This window comes from Gallus gallus, chromosome 6 (assembly GCF_016699485.2).
Source record: "Gallus gallus isolate bGalGal1 chromosome 6, bGalGal1.mat.broiler.GRCg7b, whole genome shotgun sequence".
NCBI lineage: Eukaryota > Metazoa > Chordata > Aves > Galliformes > Phasianidae > Gallus > Gallus gallus.
This window is the reverse complement of record NC_052537.1, coordinates 25,901,918-25,908,723: the sequence shown is the minus strand read 5'-3', so window position 1 is coordinate 25,908,723 and position 6,806 is coordinate 25,901,918. Positions and strand designations below refer to the sequence as shown.

Genomic DNA, 6,806 nt, shown 5'->3' with positions numbered 1-6,806 from the left:
TATTGCCCCTTCCCCTCCTATACTCTCACCTTGTTTTCTCCAGCTTTCTTTGTCACAGACATCCTGAGCAATTCCCAGCTGTGGGTGCAGTGAGAGGGAGGGAATGGACGCCTGTGGTGAGCGTAGATCATTTTGTAGCATCATTTTTCAGCATTCCTCCAGCTCTTCCCTGTTATGTCAATGGATTGCTTTTGGAAGGACCACTGCCATGAAGCAAGCTCCCAAGTAAAACTGTTCCCTTTTTGTATTTCTTTTTTCAAAAATAGCATCTCGAAGCCTTTTAGGAGTCACAACAAGGAAAAATAAAAGCTCAGTTCCCTTATCAGAAAATTTTACTGTTAAAAATTGCCAGACAGCCGCCTCTTCTGCATCTTGCTCAATCCTAGAACACCAGTATATAACACTATGTAGATTTATGAGATAAGTAGTACCAGCTCTATTAATAAAATGTATAAATACATCCAAGAGGTTCCTCCAAGGAGGGGGAGGGGGAGAGGGGGGGAAGAGAACCTCTGTATATACTGTGTTGATGTTGTTGTTTGATTAGAGTCCTTATTTGCTGCAAATGTGACCGTGATTACTGTATTAACCAGCAGACATTAATTACCAAGATACAAACCTGCAGGTTACTTAATGGATTGAAGCTGGTAAAGAATCTCATTCTTAATTAAATTCACTAGAATGTTTCCTTAGCCTGAAGACTCATAAGTAGATCTTGTTTTCAGAATCCCTTTCAGCCAAGTAACCACTTAAATAATTTCAAATTAAATATCTTAGTCAGGATTTGAAATTACTCAGCCTACTCAGGGAATTGCATTTCAACATTATTATAATATCATCAGGGAAATGTTTTCTACCCTCCCAGCTATGGAGAAGGGGAAAAAAAAAGTAAATAAAGCATTCTTTTAAATAAGATTTTAATGTATTGTTTTCTAAAAGTTATTTCATTCTTTGGTCATTCAAGAAACCAGCAACTTTCATCTATGCAAAGACTGTAAGCACTACACCTCATTCATGTAATTAGGTCAATGTACCTAGGTCGTTACTGGCAATGTCCTAAATTGCTGCTGTTCACACAGGCTCCCTCAGTGCTGAAGCCAAACAGTTACTTCTTCCCATTATTTGTAAATATTTCAAAGAATTATTTCTGGGGAGAGGAGGAACTACACTGTAAACTGATTGGAGAGAATTTCTTCCAGTTGTCTTCTCCTTTTTTTTTTTTTTTTAGTTTAAATATTTTATTTTCACCAGAATGAACATCTCTATTTCCTCTGACTTCTCTTTCTTATTCACCTGAGATGGATGGACAACAGCAAAAAATCTATCTATCTATGGCTGAGGTGTTCATAGCAGCCAGCAGCGTTTGCTACAGAAGGCTGAGGATGCCTCACATGAGTCCCGTCACGCTGTACCCTGCTGTTCTAAAGAGCAGCAAAGACAGTTCATCTTTCAGTCTCAGATCCTTTTCCAAAATAATGTGCTGTAGCAGGAATCTTCCAAAACTCAGTGCTGCAGCACTGAGGCTGGGAAGGTTCTCCCAGTGAGGCTGTGCTGCCCAGCTGAGGCAATGGTCTGTTGTGGGAAGTCCTCAGTCCAGTTCCTGCTTTGAGCTTAGTGGTACCCAGCTGAGCTGGAGAAATTCCTTTAGAAAGACATCCATCCTTAATTAAAGTGCTTGTATCTTTTAGGCAAGACAATTTGCTTTCAGAAGAAAGTGAATTATTCTAGAAAATAAAAAGTATTCTATGGAGTTCTACAGAGCTTTCTCATGAGAGAAATCTCATTCAATAACCAGACTAATGAACAAGAACACAGCTCTCCTTTTCTGTACTGCTGCAGCAGTGTAGGAAAGATGAGTCTCCAGAGGAGCTCTGGAAGTCACTACGACTTGTCTGAGCTTGAACACAAGAGGTAATGACATAACATTTTTTAGCATTTAGTCCAATGACAGGGTGGAAAAAAGAGCAGACAAAGAACAGTTTGCAAGCTGCACTTTAGGTATCCATATCCAGAAATAATCTTACAACGTGAATTTACTTCCTTCTAGGGTTGAGCTTTTCAAAAATGTCCTGGATTTGTTATTAAAAAAAAAAATACAAATACAAAATTAAGATAAAGGCTGGAAAAAAAACATTTTTGGCTTACAAGGTCCATTTGGTTGCTCTTTGAGCAATGCCACGTCATCCCTTGCAAGCAGGGCATGGGGCTGGAAAAGGCCACATTAAGAACTGCAGATTCCATATTCTCAGGCAAACTGCCCACTGGTAAGTCGTTCCACAAATTACCCACAGAGATCCTCCCTTCTGGGAAGCTTAGTGCACTAAGTAGTTTGAGTAAAGCAATGCTTAAGTAACCAGATCTGAGCACTGGTGGTCCTACTAGAACTTCTGCAGTGGCTTTTCAACCCATTTACATGCCTGTACTTCATACTCGCTATAGCAATATCTGCTCAGCAGATTGGTTTAGTTGAGCTCCCAGGCTGAAGCTCATCAGTGTTGTCTAGTACAAAGTGTTGCTTTACTTCAGCCTTTTTTTTCCCCCCCCTCCTTCCTATCCCCCCTCCATCAGCATATGTATGATGTGGGCTAAAAGCCATAATTATTGCTGTGCATAGATGTCAAAGTCCTGAGCCTGCTCTGCAACACAGGTTTCCATACAGTGCTTTCTGTATCACAGTGCATCTGTTGGCACTATAAGGCAATGCCTCTCTATCCATACACTCTGTTTAGCTCAATTTGAACCACTGTAAGGGTGAAGTACTGCTTTATGACACCTTTTAGTCCAGACTCTGGGCACCTGATGGAGCTGTAGGTGCCCCTGTTCGTTGCAGAGGAGTTGGATCAGATGCCTTTAAGGGTCCCTTCCAACTCAAGTGATTCTACGATTCTATGATATAATGTGCTCTTCTAGATTATAATTACCATTTTCTTAATTCTTTAATAAAGTTACCAGGAAGAAACTTCAGCAAACCTAAAAGAGAGAAAACAGAATGGCTCTATTATGAAATGAGAACAAACCTCATCATGCCAAATTTCCAGCACGCCAGGCCTCTGCCCCTGCTTTGGAGGAAGATAAGACAGTGGCGATGATATGTGCAGACAAACAAGGAGTCTCCAGGGTGATATTGCTTTAATCACTTCAGTGAGTAAGAAAATCAGGCTGCAGTAGGTTGTCATGTAAAAGCTCATGAATAAAAACCAGTGAAGCAAAACTTGCTACACAGGGAGATGTTGTTCCTTTCTACAAGTTCTTTCAAACTTAATGCCGGGGGCTTTAGCTGAGTGTGTATATAGTCATACTATTTAGTCACAACAACAAAAAGACAGTTAAATGAGCCCGGGACTGCAGAATCATGTACATCCCATTGGAAGGAGATCTTCAGCTACCTATTCAGCTATCTAGGGAGCAGACCAAGCAATTCCTGGTCTTCCAGATAAAGAAACTATTTTATGAGACCTCTTTTCAACTTTTCAGTTGCACATGTTATCCAAGTGCTTGTCACGCTAATGGCAGTGCCTAATTTCTTCTGCTCCAAAAGACAGAACGTGGATAATCCTCACTCAGAAAAGTGAGAGTACCTGCTTATTGTAGCACTGGTGTTAATGAAGCCTTTGGCCTAACTCAGGAGCAATTCAATTAGGCGATTCTCAGACCTTCTGCATTTGTATTTTTGATACAAATAGCTGATCCATCTCCATTACTATCTGAAGTGATAAAGCCATGGCACAGCCACAGGACCTAGTGAGGTATGGCTGTAGCAAACATGTGGTGTTAATAAGAAAGGATGACATCAACAGGAACGAGATCCAGGGCTAGGAAAAAGCAAGAAACAGGTGAAAATCCTGCTTCTGTGGCAGTCACCGGGAGAAACAGGATTGTGTTCCTACTGATCATCCATATCACCATTTGGAGGGCTCAGACAGGATATTTTAGCTGTCCACGCATCTCAGTTGACCTAAAAAAGGCCAACTGATATCCTACTGAAATAATCAAGAACTGATTAAACATGCAGCAATTGTGGTGATCAACATGCATGGGAGAATGTAATTTCACTTACAATTTTGATGGAAAACTGATGATTTTCACCAGAAATCATCTGAATGCTCATAAAGTCAACTGGAGTTACGCCATTAGCTTCGATGAGCTTTTAATCAGAGCACACATCTGGATAGGGCATAAAATGAGCGTGTTATTCTTTAGACATGGGAAAAAATTATGTTGGAAATTCATCTTCCTTCACTTAGGCAGATGTGTTTCCCCACTACCAGCTCCCTTCCTTTAATTCGTTCTTATGCCCATCACTGTCAGAATGTCAAAGCAGTAACACTCTCTCTCTTTGTTCTGGTACAAAAATTGCAACAGAACTCAGAAACTTAACAAAGATAGAGATTAAAATAAAAACAAACCACAAACCCATCAAAGTAAGACAAAGAACATCATTGCTTAAGCACACAAAATATGTTGATGGAAGACCTTTAAACGTTACCTTAACAGCTGTAACATAATTTCAACAATAGCATCAGGAAAAAAAAAAAACGAAATGGCTTTGTGTTTACAAGGCTGTGAGTGAAAGGGAAAATAATGCTATGAACTGCCCTAACGTTCTTCATTTCAATGAATATCTCTAGAATACTTGGAGTGATGAATATAACCAAGAGATGGCAGCAGTTCATGCACTATTCTTCTACCTTATCTAGTTTGCAGCACAATTTTTTTCACATAAGGTGCAAAGAAATTAAGTTGTGTTTAGCTTATGATGAAAATTGTTTCCATTATTATTGAAAAGAAGGGAGGGGCAGAGACTGAGGAGAGAAGGAGGAGGAGTCTGATGAAGGGATTTGGAAATTTGTTTTTAGGCATGCGTCCAAGGACTCTTTTGAAAGAAATGAGAACAGTCTGCTGTGTAAAAAGAGCGAAACAACAACTCCAATTGGAAATCTCCTATGTTATGTACACACATCACGTACATCTGCACTATTAATGGGTGAAAGACACAAAGGGGTTTGATTTACTGTGATCTGCCACAGTTTTAGGCCCATAAATCCACACCCCACGGAGACTGGCAATGAAGACTGCTACCAGCTGCTACCTTACCTCCACTTTGCTTGTGGGATGCTCTTGCTCTGCTGAGCGTCTTCAGCCTTGTTTCTATGAGTAGGGGAACTTCTTCAGGTACCACAGTTGTTTATACAGGACAGAACTAAAAAACTCACATTCAGTCACAAATATGCACCAAAAATAAATCCCCCTGTACACTGAATCTCTCATGCAAATCCAAATGCAGACCCTTCTTGAGAACCACATCTTGCATGGGCTGGGCACTTTCCAATATCTTCCATCTTTTTAATCAGTGAAAACATGACACCTGTAAAATCTATCAACTTTTTGGATAGGCAATAGACTTTTAAAAAGTTGAAGTGGCCTCATTTGTGAGAATGGATTACTTCAAAGAGAATGTGGAGTAGATGAGGCATTGATGCCACAGTCAGAAAAAAATACTGCAATTATTAGGCACATTTTATAGAGGACTGAGCAGAAGGACAAAGATACACTTTATCTCCCTGTTAACTTCAAGAAAGAAAATTTTGCATTAAGAAACTGAGTTATAACATCCTGAGGGATTCAGAAAATGTTTAGTGATTTGGGAAAAGATGATTGCATCAATAGAAAACTTAGATCATAGCTCAGTAGTTCAGACAAATACAGATAATCATAGACTTGCTTATCTGACAGATAGGTAGATAAATATGCATATGTATAAAACACGACACAAGTTATCACCATTAAACTAAATGCTTTTGCATTGTGATCAGACTACTCTACCATCACCATCTTTCACAGTTGCAACAAATGATGTTTTTCTCCCTTTACTGCATCACAGACAAAAGAACAGTCATGACAAATTCCAGAATGCAGAAACTCCTTCTAAAATGGCTCTAAGTATGGTACAACTGCAGCTCGCAGTCCTGAGGGGTGTTTGCTATGTATTACTGAGCACCTCAGAGCACACAGCCTGTTCCCCTGGCAACCAGAAAAAACTCCTTTGTACATGTGTGTATTTAAGCTCTGGGATCATTTTCATTTGGACCACAGATGTTGGCAGTTTGGTCCAAACTGAAGCAGTCACCTGCTTACTTACTGCCTACACTTTGCATGCTATCTTGATGATTAGTGCATGCATGAAGGATGTGGAGGATATTCTTTCTAGTTCTTGCCCATTTGTGATTTCCTTATAAAGGGATGAAAATGTTAGAATTCCCCTTGTCCTTACTCTACATGTTATGTCCTGACCTTCATAGTCAAGTTTGATCTTATGTGCACTCACCATGAGTTTCTGCACTTCAGGGTTTAGAGTGGTCCTGTTTCAGTTCCGAAAGAAGAAGGTGTCCCATTTCCAGAATGCTCCAGGTCGTAATTCATGTTCCAGATTTTTAATTGTCTTAGGCCAGAGCCCACATTCCTCATCTTCAAGCAAATCAATTTGAACACAGATGTACTGCAAAAGAAAGAATAATAGTAGATTTCTTCCTAAATATCATCTTCAGTACAGTCTTGTGTTTATTACTTGTCTCTTAGAGGATATTCATTAACTATAATGTCCATTCCCTGACTATTTTTCAGAAATGAATTATTACTTCCACTTAGCCACTCACTGCCAAATCAAGAAAATGCAGGCAGTGCAGACTTCTGCCCTAAAGTTAGGTGGCAAAATGGTGCAACGAAAGAGACTCAAGAACTTCATTCACATGACCTTGTAAAATCATAGAACCATTTTGGGTTGGAAAAGACCACTAAGATCACCTAGT

General features: G+C 39.7%; 1 long non-coding RNA gene across 1 annotated transcript in view; it reads right to left on the bottom strand.

Moving 5' to 3' along the window:
- Window positions 1-6,806, bottom strand: part of LOC121111203 — a 44,475-nt gene that overhangs the window by 30,584 nt on the left and 7,085 nt on the right. The window contains exons 3-5 of the long non-coding RNA XR_005860964.1: window positions 6,326-6,496; window positions 5,095-5,200; window positions 30-4,164 (exon numbers count right to left, since the gene is read on the bottom strand). This is a non-coding gene — a long non-coding RNA (uncharacterized LOC121111203). The remainder of the gene's footprint in view (window positions 1-29; window positions 4,165-5,094; window positions 5,201-6,325; window positions 6,497-6,806) is intronic.